This window comes from Eumetopias jubatus, unplaced genomic scaffold (assembly GCF_037043125.1).
Source record: "Eumetopias jubatus isolate StellerSeaLion01/CBP00866 unplaced genomic scaffold, mEumJub1_p1.0 scaffold_14, whole genome shotgun sequence".
Lineage (NCBI taxonomy): Eukaryota > Metazoa > Chordata > Mammalia > Carnivora > Otariidae > Eumetopias > Eumetopias jubatus.
The window spans coordinates 68,474,952-68,495,516 of NW_028274820.1; the positions used below are offsets into that span (position 1 = coordinate 68,474,952).

General features: G+C 39.2%; 1 long non-coding RNA gene across 1 annotated transcript in view; it reads right to left on the reverse strand.

The window, feature by feature from the left end:
• Positions 1-20,565, reverse strand: part of LOC148162524 (uncharacterized) — a 108,385-nt gene that overhangs the window by 29,748 nt on the left and 58,072 nt on the right. The window contains exons 5-9 of the long non-coding RNA XR_015766797.1: positions 13,195-13,256; positions 12,613-12,664; positions 8,110-8,347; positions 3,535-8,015; positions 329-391 (exon numbers count right to left, since the gene is read on the reverse strand). This is a non-coding gene — a long non-coding RNA (uncharacterized LOC148162524). The remainder of the gene's footprint in view (positions 1-328; positions 392-3,534; positions 8,016-8,109; positions 8,348-12,612; positions 12,665-13,194; positions 13,257-20,565) is intronic.

A 20,565-nucleotide genomic window follows, 5' to 3' on the forward strand; every position in this document is an offset into this window, starting at 1 on the left:
GTGCATTCATTTCTCTCACAGCTCGGCTCATGAATTATTTCCCCTGGAACTGAAATTGGAAGAGCTTCCCTGAGCAAAAAAGCAATTTCATTCCCCTCTGATTTTTTTCTAAGTGCAGGTTAGCTTGAAGCTCAGCACTACCCTGCTTTGCAAAAATGCTCCAAGCTGACCTGTTCTTCTCCACAATGTCATTTTGTGGGTAAACTGGAGCCTAAGAATCAGAGGAAAAAGCAGCCTCAGAATTTGGTGTTTTCTTAGCTTATTGTACTGTATTTTTGGCAAGTCTTTCAAACTTTAAGTGTTTAAAATTTTCCCTAATATTACTTACCTCGCCATCTCCTTTAGGGATGCCAAGCGAAGGTTAATGGGATGGTGCAGTGAGTTTGATCTCCTGGGGAGAAAAGGAAGCCTATAAATATATCAAACACTGTGACCACGTATAGACGAGATTTTAAAAAGAAAGATAAATCATGAACACAATCACCAGTCCACATTAACCTTGCTGCTCAGGGGCGGCCCTATTTATAGGCATAGCCATTGGAGTCATTCTGATGAGTGGGGGCTTACCGGCGGGGAGATCTCTAACGCAGCCCAGCCTGTCCTTCTCTCTTCAGAATTACATCTTCAAAACTTCAATTCTTGTGTTTTGATCGTTGCTCACCTCATCAAGCTTGATTTTTATCACTTCCTATCTCTCCTTTTCTGTCATTTCTGTTCTCCAACACCTCTCTTCAGTGCATTTTCTTATGACATTTACTATTCTTTTTGCTCAGAATACTCTTCTTCTCCCATTTTCCAAACATCATCACCTGGTTGGTTCTGATCCCTCGGGTCTCACCTGCATCCTCCGGGAAGCCTCACAGGGTCTTCTAAGCCTGACTGGAGAGGGCCGCATGGGGTTCCACTGAATCATGGATTTAAACCCTTTCTAATAATCCCCTGCTTATTCATCTTTCTCTCCTAGACCAGTGGTTCTCAGCCTTGGTTGAACATTTAGAATCATGGGGGGGGGCAATTTTAAAACTCCAAATATCCAGATCATACCCCACAATAATGAAATCACAATTTCTGGGGGGTGGAATTCAGGTACCAGTATTTTTTAAAGCTCTCCCAGTGATGCCAGGGTGTAAGTCAATTTGAGAAGCACTGTAATAGGTTGTAAACTCATGAGAGTGCGGACAGTCACAATTACCATAATGCTTGGTACATAAGAGCACCCACCAGAGCTTAATGAATGAGTGAGTGAATGAGATGTTGGGGTTGCAACTTTGCAGACCATAAACTTTGGTTCCCAGGTCACTGTTGGAGCTTATGCTCTTAGGTACCTGAGACCCTGAGAGTCATCTTCAGCAGAAACTGATAAATTTTATTTTCAGGAAATGTAACCAAGTTAATCAGACACTTTTATCCACCATTCCCTTCCTGCTCCCAGCCATTAGTTCATTCTTTTCCCAGTAAGGAAGCCTACTTAGCAAAATTAAGATTAGATAAGACAAGGGAAGGAAGTGGAAGGTCTTACAGGATGTTTTTATTTGTCTGTGATGCCTGATAAACATCATCTTTCTACTCTAAAGATTCCATGGACTGGATATTCTTGACATTTGAGATAATTTATCTGAAAGGGCTCTGAAAATCATAAAGTGACATTGTTGTTATTATGGCTGCATTTCACTTATTCCCACAACAAATATTCAGAAGGTCTTTATGACTGCACTAAACAATAGGAATATCGCAAAGGGGCCACGGGGCAGTTGCTCCTTCTGTGGGGTGAGTGTGCTGGAGCATCCTGAGAATGGGTCATTGGCACGTAGGGTGGTAACTCCAGGAACTGAGAGAGAGGAGTGCTATGCAGCTATGTTACCTGCACCGCTACCCACCTCCGGGTTGTGAGCACAGTAAGGATGGAGGCCATCCTACTTCTATTCATTTGCTCAAGGCCTGACACAATTCCTGGCATATTGTAACTACATCAATTGTCAAGATTAATCAATTATGGGCCATTTGTCAGGTCAGATTCTTTGAGGTCCAGGTATTAGAAAACCAACTTAGATTCACCTAAGCATAAAAATATTTATTGGAGGGGCTAGGGTAGTTGAGAAAGTCAAAACCAACATCAGAAAAGAAAAACACAACTTAAAAGCAGAACCTTGGGAAGGCCGTACCCAGGACTCTTCTCAGGACTTCTGACCCTAGAAACTTGGGCTCCCTTGGTACCATTCACCTCTGCTTTTCTTGTTTGTGTTGGGTTCCTTCTCTCTTTCTATAGGGTGGCTTGGGACATGTAATTAGCACAGGGGCAGGCAATGGCTCTGGACTCAACATTTTCCAAATCTTCCCTCTGGAGAGGAGAAGGCTGTCTCTCCTGAGCTTCATTCCATGGGAAAGAATGATGGCCCAGGATGAAGAGGTTGCCAATCCCAGACCAATCACTGAGGCAGAGTGTAGGCATATACCTATAAAAGGAGGGGGGTGGGGTTCTCAATAAAGGCACATGTTCTCAAAATGGTACTACTTGCTGGCATGCGGGTGTTACAGGACACTCCTGACCCTGTCAGTTATGGGAAATGGGATTAACAGGCTGTGGCTATTAATTGCAGATTTGTAGGAGAAGTAAAAGAAGGTCTAAATGCCCCTCTGCAGGGCAACTGCAATGACAATGAAGGAGAACATGTAACTTTTGCAAACCCTAAGCTAAAAGCCCATTTGTCTGGAAATCATGCTTTCATGTTTCTACTGAGAATAACATTTATCCCAGATGTCCATCGACAGATGAATGGATAAAGAAGATGTGGTATATATACACAATGGAATATTATGCAGCCATCAAAAGGAATGAGATCTTGCCATTTGCAACGACGTGGATGGAACTGGAGGGTGTTATGCTGAGTGAAATAAGTCAATCAGAGAAAGACATGTATCATACGACCTCACTGATATGAGGAATTCTTAATCTCAGGAAACAAACTGAGGGTTGCTGGAGTGGTGGGGGGGTGGGAGGGATGGGGTGGCTGAGTGATAGACATTGGGGAGGGTATGTGCTATGGTGAGTGCTGTGAATTGTGCAAGACTGTTGAATCACAGATCTGTACTTCTGAAACAAATAATGCAATATATGTTAAGAAAAAAAAAGAAGAAGAAGATAGCAGGAGGGGAAGAATGAAGGGGAGTAAGTCGGAAGGGGAGACGAACCATGAGAGACGATGGACTCTGAAAAACAAACTGAGGGTTCTAGAGGGGAGGGGGGTGGGGGGATGGGTTAGCCTGGTGATGGGTATTAAAGAGGGCACATTCTGCGTGGAGCACTGGGTGTTATGCACAAACAATGAATCATGGAACACTACATCAAAAACTAATGATGTAATATATGGTGATTAACATAACAATAAAAAATTAAAAAAAAAAGAATAACATTTATCCCATAGCGCCCCAAATCTGGTAAGATAAGATTATGATCATAACTTTTGGCGTGAATGGAAATAGCAAGAGGTTGGAGAAAGCTACCCTGCCCTGAAAAGGGTCATGCTGGTTACTCACAGAGTGTGGCTGCTGCAAAGACCATCACCCACTGAGAAGGGCTCCATGCGGGTCTGGGGCCTGAAGGATCTGCATCTGAAGAAGCCTTCCTTTATCCAGACCGCGGGTGCTGTTTAAACGTTCCCTGGTACTTCATTTAGTAGGGGATGGGAGAGTGAGACCTTTGAACAAGTTTCTACTTCTTATTGTCCTGAAGCTTCCATTTTATTGCAAGTAAAAGACTCCAGGGTGGCCTTGTCCAGAACAAGGAGGTCTTTGGCTAGTCAAAGACTAGTAATGTTTCCACAGTTCTTTCTGATGGTATGAAGTTCCAGAAGCACGGCAGAGAGTGCATGAGCGCACTGGCTTCCTTCAAAGTGGAGAATTGAAATAAGCCTCTGGTAAGAAACATCTTGTGGATAGCAGAGGAAGAAGTAACAGGGCAGGGATGATGTTCCTCAAGGTTTTCATGTTGCCTGTGAAAGTTGGGTCTGGCAAAATGATATGCGGGACAGAGGTCACCGAGTCCTGCTCACATGAAGCCAAACAGCTTGGACAATGTGGGGACAAGGCAGGTAAAGCAGATTTTCCAGGAACAGCTAAGATCCAGGACAGGCCTGGGACCCTGACATAAAAAGAACAAAGTAAAGCCCCAAAGAGGAGCAGACAGAAGAGAGCTGTGGGTCGGAATGTTGAGTCAAATCTCAACGATAGTTGGGCAGATCACCAGGCTGGGAAAATGGGGCAGAGGTGGACTTCTTTACTTTGTCTCAATTGTCCTCTCCCAGGCCAGTGACCCAGGAAAACACAATGACAGTAGCATTCTTATAGCTCATTTTAAATAGGGCTGCTTTTCTGTGGCTGGCTTTGCAGACAACGTTCCCATACAAATCGCTACTGAGTGTTTGCCACATTTTAAATAGGGCTCTTTGGTGAAGCCACAGTTCAGGGTAGCAAGAATTTTTTAAATTGCTATTTAAAATAAACACTGCATGGATGTTTCTGCCCTCTGCTAGCATAATTGCTCTCTGGGGGCAAATGATCTTTTGCTTAACCAAGTGAATTAATAGATCTGTGGTTCTGTAGAATGCAGCTCCCCCTCCTGGCACCCAGACAGACCTAGGGTTTGGAAGCAAGGGACAGAATATAGAGAGAAGTGGTTCTGCATGAAAGACTGAGTTGAATTCAGAGTTTGTGTGGACAGAGAGAGGGAGGGAATAGAGGAAGAAAGAATCTGCTGGCTGGGAGGAGGCTGATTTCTTGAGGAGGCTGGATCATGAGAAGAGATGACCAGCAGAAAAACTGAAGCTGGTTCTCCTGGTGGAAGGACCAGCCAGGGAACTTCTAGAAACAGCACCCTTTAGTTGTCTCACTTTATTGAAAATGTTACTATAAGAATAAGATGTTAAAGTGTATACTCATTTGAAAACCATAAAGGCAAACAGTTTTTGTAGTTTTGATTTGAGAATAGTCCATTTTCATGTACATGCTATGATGTGTGCGATGTAAGCCTGGCCCCGATCATTGCTCCAGGATCATCACATTGCAACCATGGTCAAAGTGATGGCACACACCTGCCTTGCTTGGGAGTTTTGTGGGAATCAAGGAAGAAGGGGCTGTAGTCCATGTTTGGGTCTATGTTGGGGGAAGAAAGAGGGGCACCATCAAACAGGAAGATAATGTAATGGAGGGGCCAGCACAGGAAATCAGAGCAAGTGAGCCCTGAGGAAATGTGGGGAGCGCACTGATTTCCTCCCGCTGGGCAAGGACTTCTACTTACTTGTTTCTTCCTTTTTATTATTATTTTTTAAAATTCCAACCTCTTATAAATGAAAAGTTTAAATGTCCTGAAATGTTGAATGAATATCACTCTGACTTCCTGTATGCTCATCACAGTCAAGAATTGTTAACATTTGGCCATATTTGCTTTACTTATGTATGATTTTAATTTTTACTATTCATGTTATTATTTTTTTTGTGGAGCCATTGGCCTGTAAGTTGCAGGACATCATACACTTGAGCTCTATAAACTTAAGCATGTATTTCCTAAATAGAAGCCACTATCCCTTAACTATTGAAAGGAAGGGTCAGCCCCAAAAGCTAGGGAACTCGGAGGTCACCAGATGGCTGGCTCCTGAGTTATAAAGCAGGGAGCACAGAAAAGGCCCCACTCTCACCTTCCAGGAAGTCTGGTGAAGCAAGGAGATAACCCTCCCACCCCCTGCCCATGCCCACTCCTAGCAGGTGTACTTTGTAATGTGAAAATCCTTGCTACATATCATCCATCTTCTCTCCCTTCCTTTTTTCTCTCCATAGCTGTTTCACCATTCTCTTTTCTTGACTCTTGTTTTTTACTCTATTACTCAGTGAAGCACCTCCTTGTCATTGCCAACCCCAGGCTGGGTCACAGTTAGGGACACAGGAGTCTTAGAGGGCTGATGTGTTTTGGGGGAGGGAACAGAGAGAGTGCTGCTTGTGAGGAAAAAAAGTCTTGGGCATTATTTAGCCCCAGGCAGCCCCTGGCACTGGTCAGGGGGAAGGCGATCTTGGACGTGCCATGGTGGTCTGTCAGTCTGCTCTGCCAGCTTCTGTGTTTCCATCTGTACATCCATCACTCTGTCTCTGTTTATGCCACTATTTCTTTCCTTTCTTGTGTCTGTCTCTTTCTTTGTCTTTCTCTCTGGCTCTTTCTGACTTTTATTCCTCCCTTTACCATTTTTTTCTACCTCATGTTCAAATGATGCTAAACTTAGAGAAGAAGCCTGTTGAAGCAGGGATAAGATATGCCACTCAACAGTATCTGCTCTTTTTTAGGAATATTAGTGTCCAGACATCTGAGAAGCACTTTGGGGCCTTTGTAAAGGAAAACAGTATGTGGTTGTAAAAGAATAATGTTGGCAATAGCAAATAAGGACATAAACCACTTCATGCCTTTGTTTCCATTTGGGTGTAAGTACTCATGGGATAAATAGTTACCATTTCAATGGTCAGGATGCTTTATTTACCACACTGCTGTCTGTCTCCCTGTGGCCTTTTTGGGAGGATGAAATCTCCTCTGTGCCAATGAAGGCGTTAAGGAAGAGACAAGCACTGCATTTCTAGATTCTTGCCAAACAGGTCTGCTAGCTATGAGCCTGAGGGCAGAGCAGACAGGCCCTCCTGGAATCTGCTAGGGTTGTGGTTCCAGCTGGTGTGAGGACCTTTGCCAAAAAATTGGAAATGTCAATGGCATCTAAGCAGGTGCATCTCCCAGAGCAACCCCTGGGCCCCCTGGACTGTGCCCACTCAAGCTCACGGCTCACCTCAAAAACCCTCAAGCCTCTGGTTATTGTTACAGTGGATCTGGCTGGCACACAGACCCAGGTGATAGGCTGAGGTACTTGAAACAAATCAATAGGACTTTTTCTCTCTAGCATCATTTCATCCGCTTAATTGTCTCTAATGTAAACATATAATCTGGTCGGGCGGGCAACTTCTAAATCAAGCACCAGGAGTCACAGGCACCAATTACAAGACAGCTATGCTGGGTTTGCTGCATTTGAATTCTGTATTAGACCACTGAAATCTGATTTTCCTATTGTTTAGGAAAAACTTCTAGGGGTAATTAAGGTTTGCTGCAAATAAAGTTAGAGACCCAGCATCTTTAATTTCAATGTAAACGTTATTTATTGGGAACACATTATATGCTCTGTACTGTGCTGGGTCTATGGGGGGATGCACAGATGGCTAAAGTTGACCTCAGATCTGAGGCAGGCGACAGAAGTATGGGAGAGTGAGCAGAATCAGGAAGGGAATTGGGAAGCCCTCCTGAAGGGGGTGGGATGATGGGAGCAGGGACATGAAGAGCACAAAGGACTCGGGTGGGTGGAAAAGAGAAGCAACAGGGAAGCCCAGAGGGGGACAAGTGACAGCATGAAATGCTGCAGACTACAGCTGCTCCTGGAAGTGGAAAGTAAGATTAGGAACTGTTCGGGGGGAGGCTGGGAAAGCCTTTCTGGCACTTTAGGTGTTTTCACTGTGTCATGGGAACCATTACAGTTTGCTCTGCTTCTTGCCATCAGCAGGGACTGAGTGTATGTGGTGGGCTGACTTTTAGAAATGTGGTTTAAGTTTTATTCTTACACTTTAGTAGACCATGCAGGGCTTGGAGGTCAGAGAGACTTGGGTTCAAATCCCAAATTCTGCCCATCCAAAGAGAAATTAAATAACTCTGAGGCCAGAGCTGCCCTCCAACATATTCTTTCCTTCTTTCTTTCTCTGTTTTTCTTCTTCTGTGTCTTGCCCGTCTTCCTCCTGTGAGACATCAGAATCTCGATGCCAAGTGATGACGGAGATGGCCTCCACAAGCGAGGTCTCACCTGGGCCAGCTGTGCCATCTCCCCCAGCCTCTTGCGTCTGTCTGCAGCCGGCACCCACCCAGATGCTCAGCACTTGGCTAATTCTCTGCTAAGAAGCCACGGATGGAAGCATTGGGGAATGATGCAGCCTTTACTGAAGAGTCCCTGGGGAGCAGAGGAGGGTGTTTACATCAGACATTCCACAGCAAATCACTTTAAAACCTCCCATTAGAGATTTCTGTTTTTTTTTTAAAGTTACCTCCTGGCAGTATGGTCTCTGGACACCAGCCTCTTCTCCCCTGACAGCATCCACTGGCTCTCTTCTTCCCTCCTCTTCTTGTCTCATTAAAATAATTTCCTCCCTGATTAGGCAGAGCGATTCAACCTTGCCCCAATTCTTAACAGCCATTTGTACCCAATCATCCTGGTGAATAAATCAAGGATCTGTTCTCAGCGGCCATCTAGATCTAGTAGCATCTGGTGCTATTTGAGCACCCCTAGGGGTAAAAACAAACAAACAAAAACATCTGCATGAGGTGCTTTAATTTAGGCCCTTATTAAGATGATAATCAAATTTATAGATAGAAAGAGTTAGCTCTGACTCTGTGATGAGAACCATGTACACGTTGATGGAATAACCGTGGTTATATTTGATTAGTTCTAAAGGATATGCAAGAGGTTTTGATATAAATGCCCAGACCCCACTCACTGTGTAACTGGTGATAACTCTTAACCAACAAGCCTAATGGCCTGATTCTGGGGGAATCTGATCCATTTCCTTCTGTACCTCATTATGGAGGAATAGCCCCTTCCTGCCCTTCCACAGTCCTTAGCTATTGCTTTTTGTTGTTGTTGTCCTCATCATTGTTGTTGTCTAGCTACTGCTTTTTAGCTTAGGACTGGCTGCTGATGCTGCAGCCCCGCCCCTGCTGCTGCTCTGTGTGGTGGCATGGCCACTGTGTCCTCTTGCAGGGTTACTGTTCTGCATGCTCTGGTGACAGGAGTGGGAAGGCTAACTTCCAACCTAAAATTGAGCCCCGAATTGTGTCATCTTATGGCACCGCCACCATCATTAAATACCACCCTCTCCTTATTGTAGCAGATTTAGATGTTACAGTGCAATTACTGCATACCAAATAGTAAATGGGAACATGAGCTATATGACCTTGATTTTGAGTCTTTGTTTATCCATATGTAAAATGGTCATGATAATATTGACTTATGATGTTGTAATAAGGATTAAATGCTCTCTGTATTATGTAAACTACTTGGAAACTAGTAAGTATGTATACATTTCTTTCCTACAAGTTCCTACAAATTTCCCTTTTCCGCAAATGCTACGCTGCTATTATACTGTTGATCATAATACACATTTAGGAATAGAAGAGTCAAGATAATAAACTAATATTTGTCAAACATGTAACTCACATTATTACAGAAATCAGGATAAAAACTAGAAAAGAGATGAGAGAGTGAAGGAGTAGATCATAATGGTATCTTTGAGAAAAACATGAAATCATCACTCATCCAACTGGATTCTAGATCAGAGATTATAGAAATGGAGAACTGGATAAAGTAAAATATTATACAGGCTTTTTTATTTTATTTTATAAAGATCTTATTATTCTTTTCAGAGCAGTTTTAGGTTCACAGAAAAATGGAGAAGAAGGTGCAGATGCCCCACCTATCCACATGCTCCGCCTCCCCTACTGTCAACATCTCCCACTGTAGTGGTGCATTTGTTACAAATCAATGAACCTACAGTGATACATCCTAATCACCCAAAGTCCAGAGATAATTTAGGGTTCCCACTTGGCGTTGTATATTCTACGAGTTTGGACAAACGTATAATGACATATATCCATCACTATAGTATCATTCAGAATAGTTACACTGCCTTAAAAATCCTTTGTGCTCTGCCTATTCATCTCTCCCTCCCCCCAAAACCCCAGCAAACACTCATCTTTCTATTGTCTCCATAGTTTTGCCTTTTCCAGAACATCATACAGTTGGAACCATATAGTATGAAACCTTCAGATTGGTTTCTTTCACTTAGTAATATGCATTTAAGATTTCTCCACATCTTTTCATGGCTTGATAGCTTCTTTCTTTTTAGCGCTGAGTAATATTCCATTGTCTGGATGTACCAGTTTATGTATCTGCTCATCTAGCAAAGTAAATCTTGGTTGATTCCAGGTTCTGGCAATTGTGAGTAAAGCTGCTATAAACATCTGTGTGCAGATTTTTGTGTGGACATAAGTGTTCAGCTCCTTTGGGTAAATACCAAGGAGCGCAATTGCTGGATTGTATGGTAGGAGTATATGTAGTTTTGTAAATAACGACCAAACTGTCTTCCAAAATGGCCATACCATTTTGCATTCCCACCAGCAACGAATGAGAGTCTCTGTTACTCCACATTCTCACCAGCATTTTGTTTTGGCTATGTTCTGGATTTTGGCCATTCTACCAGGTGTATAGTAAGTATCTCATTGTTATTTTAATTTACATTTCCCTGATGATATATGCTGTAGAACATCTTTTCATACACTTATTTGCCATATTTGTATCTTCTTTGGTGAGGTGTCAAAGTTCTTTGACCCATTTTTTAACTGAGTTGTTTTTTTCTTACTATATTTTAAGAATTTTATGTATACTTTGGATAGCAGTCCTTTATCAGATGTGTCTTTTGCAAATATTTTTTCCCAGTCTGTGACTTGTTCTCTTTTTCTTGACAGTGTCTTTCACAGAGCAGAAGTTTTTAATTTTAATGAAGTCCAGGTTACCAATTATTTCTTTCATGGGCCATGCCTTTGGTTTTGTAAGGGCCTTGTTTTTTACCCTAGAAATAACTGGTTCTTTCTAAAGAAGGATGGCTTGTCCTTTATGTAGTGACCTATTATGCTGGCAACCAGGACATAAGACCTTTCATTCCTCACCCAGGATCCTTTCTATAAGCCTTTCCAGCAAGCACAAGATGAACACTGGATTTTTCATCATGTTTTTAATTTCAACATCTTTTTCCTAAAATGATGATGGGAAAAGAACTCTGAACAAGCGAGTTTAAATTTAGTTTGCCACTTAGAAGTGAAGTGACCTTGGATAAATGACTTCACTTTCTGAGTTGTATTTTTTTGCAGTTTGGTAAGATGATACTTGTCCCATGTGAAGTCATCAAGTACCTGACATGAACTCACTAAACCTTAAACCCAATCATTCCCAAGTACAACGTCTACCTTGACCATGTATATTTGCCAAAAGGCCAGTTTTTCATTTTACTCATTCAGTTCCTTTGTTGGGTTTAAGTTTTCCTAATGGACTCAAGTACCTTGCTTTATCAACTTTTTCTCTAATGTTTCTAATTAAGTGTATGCATTTGATGTGAAGGGGTGTCCGTGTGTGTGTGTGTGTGTGTGTGTGCATGCGTGCAAAGGGAGTTTCTTTGTGAGCAATGGTGAAACAGGACAGAGTTGTCCAGGGAACACCATGCATTACTGCCAAAGTCCCATATGCTACCATGTTGCCTAGCCATTGCCACACACTCAAAGATTTTTCTCTGGTGCTTCTCCCACACCCTTCTTTGCTGTGGATGCTCAAACACTTGGGGCCACATGATCTAAATGAAGCCTTGGTAGGTGGGCAGCCACCTCCAAGATAAAACTTATTTTAAACCTGAAAATATAATGTGTTGCAGTGTTAACAGTAGAAGCAGAAGATTTTCCAACTGAATTTTAAAATTCAGACCAGGTCAGGTCTAGCGAGTTTTTCATCTCAAGTGTTTAGCAGGGTAAGTGTTTCAGTGTTGTCACAGGCAGCCCAGGTAGGCTACAGACTTGCCAGAGACCACAGTTTAAAGGTCTGGCAAGTGTGCCACTTGACTGACCCAGCCCAGAGAAGTTCCTCTAACCATATTCCTTTTCTTTAGGGCACTCATCTTGATTTGTAATTGTACAACCATTAGTGTGACCATCTGTCTTCCTTTTATACTATAAGCTAAAGAGAACAGAGACTGTGTCTAGCACAGTGCCTGGCACATAAGACTTTCTGTCGTATAAAGGAAGAAAATGGACATTGGCTCAGTATGTATTTATGTTTGTGTCAACTGAATACTAAATAGACAACAAATAAATCATTACTGAATGATAATGAGAAGAATCAAATGGGAAGAACATTAATATTTGCATAATTTAAATTTGTAAATTTTATATCAAGCCCTAATTAACAATTTTTCCCTTTATCGATTAGATTTTGAGTTTGTTTGTCCTGGTACTCCAATAAAAATCTTGAATGCAAGTGGGATTTGTATATAAAATAAGAGAACAGTGCTGTGGATTTTAATATTTTTCAAGATATTAAGTAGAGGCTGCCCTTTTAAAATAAAAATAATTATTTTGAAACATCTATTTTCTCAACTGTAGCACAATTAAAGAGTGTTATTTTTATGCAGAAGGAAATGAAATATGGAGGTAAGCAAGGCACTACTCAGAAATCAGAGAAAACTCAGTGGAGGAAACAGAGGGTATGATTTGGGGAAGAAAAATCTCTTGAATCCATTGAATCCATGCTGAACTAGAAATCAAATAATGACATGAATAAAACCTCATTGACAAAACATGACAGCTATTGAAATAGATGGAAAAGGCAGGGTATGAAATCAAATACAATTCACTTGTGCTAAGAACAACTTTTAGTGGCAATGTTTCATACCACAGTTAATATAAAATAAGTCATTATTTGAAAAGAAAAAAGAAAAAAGAAAGCTCACCTTATTACATCACATCAATAATGCATTTTTTAGAAGCTCATCATGGTTCTTCCTATAAAAGCCAAATAATTCAGAGAAATCATCTTTCATGTCTGCTTCTGCCTTTCTGCCTAGGAGGGTTCATTTCATTATTCTGTTTTGGTTCAACCTATAAAAATTCTCAAGGGGTTTTAATGCAGATGAATCTAGGCACTCTATGTAGCCATCTAAAATAATTCAGGACAAAAAAGAAAACGGAAATTAAACAACTTAATCCCATTTCTACTCTAAATCTCACCCTCATAACAAGGTGTTTTTTGTTTTAGTTATCCAGTAATAAGCTCAATTCTTCATTTAGTTTTGCCTTTAGAGAAATTACCACAGACTATGTGTGTTCTTTTATTCTATAATTATTAGCATTTACTATGTGCTGGGGGCTGCTCAGGGTGATCCAAATTCCTTTGTCTTCTTATCTGGAAAGGGTCAAAATAATACCTACTTCATATAATCTTGGTAAGGATTCAGTGAGATAAAATAAATGAGATGCCCACGGCAGCATCTGATAAATGGAGGCTGGTTCCATTCATTCTCTTATTTCCTTACCTCTTTTGAGAACAATAAATAGTTGATCACTCACTAAGTACTTCCTCATAGGTGCTTAGAACCTGGTGAGGGAGAAAGACAAGAAAACAGAAAATGATATGTAATTAGTGAAATGATGTAGGTATGCATGAGGCACCTGACCCACTAAGCAGCGTGTGAAGGGTGAGGAAGATTTTCCAGTAAAGGTGTTGTGAGAAGTGAGGAAGGGAGGTGTGGGCAGGAGCAAATGCCTCAAGGGGAGAGTGAGCTTTCCTGTTTGTAGAAAACTGAAAGTCCTTCTGTCTAGCCTTAGACTGCAGTAGAGGATGTAGTAAGAGAGCTGGCTTGTGGTAAAAGCAAGGGCCAAATCATGAAGAAACTTATATACCTTCTAATGTATTTTGGATTCTTACGAGGGTAACAGAGAGCATCTCAGTGTTTTGTTTTTTTAATAGCGTTTTTTTTTTTCCAGATTACAGAAGTTATACCTGTCTGTGAAAGGGAAATACAGGAAGGCTTATAAATGTAAATATAAATGAAAAGCCCCCACAGTCCTTTTGTCCTGTTGTTAATATTTTGGTATAATATTATCCACAATTGATACAATACTTTTTATTTCTTTTTGTTGTTGTTACAAACATTGCCTGTTGATTGTAAAAAAAATTACAAGGGATGGGGGTGGAGGGATGGAGTAACCACGTGACGGGTATCAAGGAGGGCATGGGAGGTGGTGAGCACTGGGTGTTATAGGCAACTGAAGAATCCTTGAACACTACATCAAAAACTAATAATGTACTATATGTTGGCTAATTGAACATAATAATAAAAATTTTCTTTAAATTACAGATAATTAAAAACACAAAGAAAACACACCCCAAGCCCCTCACATAGCTACATTTAACAGCTTCGTGTATATCCATCTGAGTCTTCTCTGTGAGTCTATCCTGTTCTTAGTCTCTGCTTGTCACCCTCTCTTTAATGTTTCTTAATCTGTATGTTCCTTTTAATATATCTGTGAGTATTTCCATACCACAAAATATCACCTACAGTATAATTAATAATATTAGAATAAATTATTTTTGTTCAATTTATTTATTTAAACAATTTCCTATCGTGAACATTTATGCTTCTCCAAATTTTCACTCAAACAACAATACCATGGTAAACTTTCATAGCTAAACCTTTCGCTAAAAGGTTTAGATTGTAGATCTCTAAAAATTCCCATGGAATAAAACATTCACAGTTGCATTTAAGGTATTTAAAGATGTTGGTATATATGCTGCTAAACTGCCCACTGAAACACAGTTCCAGTCTTTCTCCTGCCCTACATCACCTCAACCACTGAGTACCAATCAGGTTTTTTAACAACTGACAGCTTCATAAGTAAAGCATTCCAACTCATTGTCAATTGTGTTCCTCTGTTTAATATTGAAGTAAAGTCTACTTTCATGTATCAGTTGGTTAATTTTCTCTTCTCTTCCAAATTGTATGTTAAAAACCTTTGTCATTTATTTTATTAATTCTTTTCTTATCAGATCTTATATTAAGGATATTTACTCTTTGTAGTATATATTGAAAATATTTTTGTTTGTTGGTAAATTATGTTCATGGGTATTTTGTTGCATAGAAGCTATAGGAAAAAAAGTTTTCTGGGGCGTCTGGGTGGCTCAGTTGGTTAAGCATCCAACTCTTGCTTTTAGCTCAGGTCATGATCTCAGGGTCCTGAGATCAAGCCCAGTGTTGGGCTCGGCGCTCAGAGGGGAGTCTGCTTAAGATTCTTTCCCTCTGCGCCCCCTCCTTCCCCACCGCCACTCGTGTGCTTTCTCTCTCTAAAACAAATAAATAAATATTTTTTAAAAAAAGTTTTCCAACATTTTGATAACTGAATCTATCAATCTTTCCCTTTACGGGGTCTCGTTCTGGCATTGGGCTTAGAAGGGCATCCCCCATTGCATGATTATATGAATAATATTACATGATTTATCCTGGTAATCACATTTTTTATCCACGTAGTATTTATATTTATGTAATATGTGAAGTGGAGCTCTAATTATTTCTTTTCCCCCCAAACACTTAGCCAGATGTCTCAACTCTACTTGCTTTTCTTATACTGCATTTCTTTAGATAACTTGATATTCTTTTTGTCAGATTCATGTTGTCTCTCTAACTATCCAAGTCTTCTTTATGTCATTCTTTGGAGTTGAATCATTTGTTCATGTAAGTCCACAATAATTTTATTTTTTCCTATTTAATTTCTATATTTTGTGGTTGTTGAAAATGGGACATTTTCCCACCTATTTCCTAACAGTTTATTTTTTGTTAATATACTTTTTGTTTTCACTCTGCTGATTATCTTATTGAACATTTTTATGTTTTTAACATTTACTGGTTGACTTTTTTGAGTTATTTTCCTGATAACCAGTCATTATAAAGGAATACTATATATTCTTTTCCTCTTTGCATTTGCTTCTGTTTTTTCTTTTCTTGCACCAGTACTCCAGTTAGAATTTCCAAGCATTCTTAAATATGTAACTGTGTTTACTCCTTTTTCTTTTTTTGTCATTTGCTGTCTTAACATCTATCAAAATGATCACCTTGCTATCCCCCTTTCATGTATCGACGTTTTCAACATTTCTCAAACTGAGTTGTAAAGCACATTATTTCTAGCATTAAAAAAAGTTTTAAGGGGGAGCCTAGCTGTCTCAGTCAGTGGATTCTTGTGGTAAAAGGAAGGGCCAAATCATTAAGAAACTTATATGCCTTCTAATGTATTTTAGACTCTTACGAGGGCAACAGAGAGCATCTCAGTGTTTTGTTTTTTTTTTTTAAATAGCATTTTTTTTCAGATTGCAAAAGTTATACCTGTCTGTGAAAAGGAAATACAGAAAGGCTTATAAATGTAAATATAAATGAAACCCCACACTGGGTGTAGAAATTACTTAAAAAAATTAAAATCTAAAAAAAAAGGTTTTATGATCAACTAAGTTTGTCAAGAGTGAAGACAAGTTTTCCTTGTATTTGAACAAATTAAGTTTGTGAGGAGAGTTGCAGCCAGGAAATTTCTTTGACTTTGTTTAATTCAGCTTTCCCCCTTATTCTTATTCCATCAGACATTTGAAATATGTTCAACTAATTAATGATATTACTAGAAATTCTAATATTAACCATTGAGTTTCTGAAATTTATATTTCAGAATTAAATTTTCTATTGGGATTTGTGAATTAACATTTACAAATGAGCATATCATGTGTTTTGGTTTTTTCCCTCTGTGTGTTATTTCTATTAGAATTAGGTATCAGGATTATGCTAGCTTTCTAATATTAATAAAGAAGCTTTATATCTGTTTATAAGATAAAAAGGAATTTAAATAGCAAAAAAGTAATCTTTTCTTTAAGATCTGAACAAACATGCCTGAGAAGTGGCTCCCTTGGGGCCAACAGCTTTTATGTTTTGACAATTTCATCTTTTTCTTCCATGGTTATTGTTCAGCTCAGAATTTTTTCCACATCTTGTTTTAATTTGGTTTCTTATTTTTCCTAAAAGGGCATCAATATTAATGAAAATTTCAGTTTCTCTGCAAAATACTTATTTCTTGAGTTCAGAGATACAATCATTTACAAGCATCACGAGCTTTATATCAGCTTCTCAGGGAAAAAAATCCTATTAAATTAACTAAAAAACTAATTTACTAATTAACAATAGCATACATTCAAATGTACAATTGCGAATGACTTTCTTTAGTGTCTCAAAGTCTGTGATTCTTTTTTCTCATTAACTGTCAAAAGATTCTGAAAAATTTTGCCCATGAGTAACTGATTATGCAATATGCTGTGAAGATAAAATGTTTTTTACAGTCCAAGTGCTTGAACTTGAATAATTTATCACATTTAAGTTTAAAGTAAAATTTAAGTAATATCAAATAATATTAATGTTTCTATCTGTATTTCTCATTTATTAAAGGGTTTGTTTTGCTTTTTTCCCTTAATTGAATAGTGTCCAGCAGTTAGTTAAACAGCTTCTATAGAAAGTCAGTCTCTAACTTCTGACAAATAGAAATTCATTTCCTAAGTGATTAGCCTCTGTGCATGAACAGGTCACTCTAACACATTTGAGTATTGAAATGTGTCTGATATATTTGAAGATACACAATGACCAAAATGAAGATAAAAGCACAAATTAATTAATAATTAATATCATAAACCAAACCTTAGGTTTTGAAAGAATACTTATATTGACAAACCTTTGTCAAGACTGATAAAGACAATAGGGACGCCTGGGTGGCTCAGTCAGTTAAGCGTCTGCCTTTGGCTCAGGTCATGATCCCAGGGTCCTGGGATGGAGGCCCACGGGCTCCCTGCTCAGTGGAGAGTCTGCATCTCCCTCTCCCTCTGCCCCTCCCCCCAACTTGTGCTCTCTCTTACTCTCTCAAATAAATAATAAAATCTTAAAAAAAAAAGACTGAAAAAGGCAATTAAGAGAGAAGGCACACATTCCTAACATCGAGAAGGACAAAGAATATTAATATAAGACCTAAAGGTACTGACAAGGTGATAGTAAAAAATAATGAACAACTTTATGCTAATAAATTTGACCACTTGAATGAAATGGAAAAATTTCTTAGGACGTGGGATAAAACCCAACAGATTTATCTAAAGTAACAAAATTAAACAGAAAAGATGAACAATTCCATCTCTCTTAGAGAAAGTGAATCTATAGTTAAAAGCTTTTTTCAGAGAAATCTCCAGGCCCTAATGGCTTTAGTGATAAACATTTTAAAAAGAAATAAAACTAATATTACCCAAGTGCTTTTGGAAAACAGGATGAGAAAACATATCAAAACCTGTTTTATGAGGCCAACATAACCCTGATAATAAAACAGCAGACATTAAAAGAAAGGAAAATTATAGACCAATATCTATCAGTACATAGATGGAAAAACTCTTAACAAAATATTAGGAAACCAAATCAAGAAATATATAAAAAAATAACACATATGACCAAGTGAGCTTTATCCTAAGAATACAAAGTTTAACATTTGGAAATCAATCAAAGTAATTCATCATCTTAATAGAACGAAGAAAAACCATATGATCATCCTAATACATACAGAAAAGCATTAAACATTCATTTATGACAATACCTCTCAGCAAATTAGAAATAAAAGGAAGTTTTTTAAACTGATCAAGTGTATCCACAAAAAAAATCTACGCCTAACATATCTAGGTGAGAGACTGAATACTTTTTTCCGTAAGTCCAGAAACAAGGCAAAGTTGCCCACTCTCACCACTTCTATTTAATATTGTACAGGGAGTCCTAGCTAGTGCAACAAGGCAAGAAGATGAAACAAAAGGTATACATATGAAAGGAATAATTAAAATTATTTTTATTCATAGATGATATGATTATGTATGTAGGAAATTCTAAATGAATCTGTAAGAACTACTGGAACTAACAAGGAAATATAGCAAGCACACAGGATACAAGTCAATATACAAAATTAATTGTATTTCTTTATTTTTTTAAAGATTTACTTATTTATTTAACAGGGGGTAGGGGTAGAGAGGGCAGAGGGAGAGAGAGTCTCAAGCAGACTGTTGTGAGAGCAGAGCCAGTCCTGGGCTCAATCCCAGGACCCTGAGACCATGACTCAAAGCAAAACCAAGAATGGACACTCAACTGATTGCACCACCCAGGTGTCCCAAAATTAATTATATTTCTAAATATTAGCAACAAACAACTGAAAAATCAAATTTAAAAACCATTCACAATAGAATAAAAAATCTAATATACTTAAAAAAACATGTAAGATCTCTATACTGAAAACAGCAAACTGCTGCAAAGAGAAATTAAAGATAACCTGTACCATGGATATATTTCTATCCCTAATAAAAATACTTTATTAATTATTATAATTTTATAAGATTTAAGATCATATAAAGATTTTTTTTAAAGATTTTATTTATTTATATGACAGAGAGAGCATGCACAAATTGGGGGGAGGGGCAGAGGGAGAAGGAGAAGCAGACTCCCCACCGAATCGGACACCTGAGGCAGGGCTCCATCTCAGGACCCTGGGATTATTACCTGAGCCAAAGGCAGACGCTTAACCACGTGAGCCAGTCAGGCACATCTACTTAAAGATTCCTAACTTTTTTCTTCTTCTAATGTCTTTTTCAAGATTGTTTTGGCTATTATAGGTCCTCTGTGTTTTCTTATAAATATTAAAATCAATTTGTTAATTCTTACCAAAATGCTGGAATTTCAAATGGGATGATATTGAATCTACTAGTCACTTCGGGAAGGATGCACATTTAAACAATAATGAGTTTTGCAATACACTAATGTATATTTTTGCAATTGTTTAGGTATTCTTTAATTTCTCTCTGTATTGTTCTGTAGTTTTCAGTGAAGGCTGAGGATTTTCGTTTTCTTTCATTCTATATTAATGACTCCCTTCTCCAACAATGAGATAATCAGCTCCTGAAATCCTTTACATATTTACCTGTTTGATCAATTCCTCTGGATATAATCAATCCCCCATCACTGCTGCCACATTCCTCCCCGCCAGAGATGACTTCATCATGCTACTCGGGTGCCAACAATCTGTGGTGGGCTTCTCTTGCGCAGACATCTTCCACTCCCTGCTTGGGCTTTGACCCCATGCCTGACCAGCCTCATGTATATATGCCCTCCTCACTCTGCTTGGGCCCTGACATTTCACACCTTGATTCCCACACGTGTAAATGTCTACCTCCCACTGTTGGGTTCTGATTCCTAACACTGGGTCATCATTACCCAACACCCACCCACCCACCCACACACACACACACACACACACACACACACACACACACACACACACACACCCTCCAGACCCTACCTGGACTCTGATATCCTGTGTAAGTCCTTTTTCCTTTGAGCCTTCTCACCCTACTCAGCCTCAGTCCATGCCACTATGTTCTACATGGGGACACTCCACTAAATGGCTTTAATAGGTAATTGTTTTGGAAATGGAGAAGGGGCGCCTGGGTGGCTCAGTTGGTTAAGCGACTGCCTTCGGCTCAGGTCATGATCCTGGAGTCCCGGGATCGAGTCCCGCATCGGGCTCCCTGCTCAGCGGGGAGTCTGCTTCTCCCTCTGACCCTCTCCCCTCTCGTGCTCTCTATCTCTCATTCTCTCTCTCAAATAAATAAATAAAATCTTTTAAAAAAAAGGAAATGGAGGAAAAGGAAGAGAAGAGCAAGACGGACTTTTTAATAACTCTATCTATTGGGATAATTAGATAGCCATTTGGAAAAGGACAACATTGATCTACCCCTCAACTGTGTACTAGCATAAATGCCAAATTAATTAGAAATTTAAATTTGAAAAGTGAAATTACATATATTCTAG